The sequence below is a fragment of the Mustela erminea genome, chromosome 20 (assembly GCF_009829155.1).
Source record: "Mustela erminea isolate mMusErm1 chromosome 20, mMusErm1.Pri, whole genome shotgun sequence".
NCBI lineage: Eukaryota > Metazoa > Chordata > Mammalia > Carnivora > Mustelidae > Mustela > Mustela erminea.
In genome coordinates this window covers 25,419,803-25,421,187 of record NC_045633.1, presented here as the reverse complement: position 1 = coordinate 25,421,187, position 1,385 = coordinate 25,419,803, and positions in this window count along the sequence as shown.

The window sequence follows — 1,385 nt, the reverse complement described above, 5'->3', positions numbered from 1 at the left end:
CCCGCCCAGTTCCTCTGGCAGCTGTTGGCGCCGAAGGAGGGGCTGGGTGTGATCTTAGAAGAGCCCCCACACTAAGGCTTGGGAACTGGCCAGGTGCCCACCTCAATGGGACAGGCCTGAAAGCACCTCTGCTGGGGTTGGGGAAGCCCAGACTGTCTCTCAAAGGAAGAAACTGCCTTCCAATCCAGGAAAGCTCGGTGTCCATTCAAGAGGAAGGGTAGGCCCTTGGTGGACTGGAGAGAGTGCAGATGGGGCCACCGATCAGACAAACACCCTGACCTCCTCCGAGAGTCATTTCTCTCAGACCAACGAAATGGAGGAGATCCTGCCCACCCGGCCAACCTGAGAGGCCTGATAGGGCTGCTGGCACTGCTGGATAGGCCGTCCCTCCGGTGAGGTCTCCCGGGGCCAAGGGGCCTCAAAGCCTCTCCTCCTCACACTTCCATTTGATGGTTACGGATACTGCCTTAATGTCTGAAGGGGATAATACTTGGGAGCTTAAAATTACAATTGCTTCTACTTAAATTTATTTGATGGCCGGAGCGTTCCCGTTATACACTCGTATATGGGTTTCCAATATCTTAAATGTTTAAAAAGGTTTTATTCTGTACTTACACTGAGTGAAATTAAAAAGAAACAGTAAAATGTTTGAAAATGAAGTGCATTATGTTTAATAAATTTAAAATGAACAAAGACTGCTATATTGCGAGCAATATCATTCCCTGCCCAGGGGCATTAATAAAGACTGGAGGTTTGGAAAAACAATATTTTCTATTAAAATTCTGCGCTGTGTTTCAATATTAAAAGGATATGTGATGAATTTCCAGTGTTACCCAGACGGGGTCAGAGATTAATTTCATTTCTTTCTGGTCAGCATTCTGTCGATAATTAATCAAAAGCAGAGTTCCTTAATGAAACACTTTTCATAAGGTGATAATTAGCAGGAAAGAGGCGGCCCGCAGACAGTCCCGCGAGCTGTCTAATAACCGGCAAGGCGCGGGGCTGGGTCCTGAGGGCCGGAGGCGGGGGCCGCGGGGACACCGGTTCCCCAGCGAAGGGGCTGAGCAGCAGTGAACCAAGCCCCCACGCGGTGCAGCCCTGAGCTCAGGCCGCTCATGCAGACCATGAGAGGAACCAGAGAAGCAGAAGCGCGAGGGCCTGGCCCAGCTAACTCCACCTCAGCCCGAGTGGCCTCTGGGACGCTTTGTGACCTTAGCCAAGTCCCTGCCCTTCTCGGGGCCTCAGCGCTCCCCCCTACCGGAGGAGCAGCTCGAATCAGAGCCTCTCCGGCCCGGGCACAGAGACCGGCCTTTGTCCTGGCCTGTCCCCTGCTCGCAGAACTCCTGGCAGAAGGACCCACGGAGTCCATGGGACCCCGCTAGGCT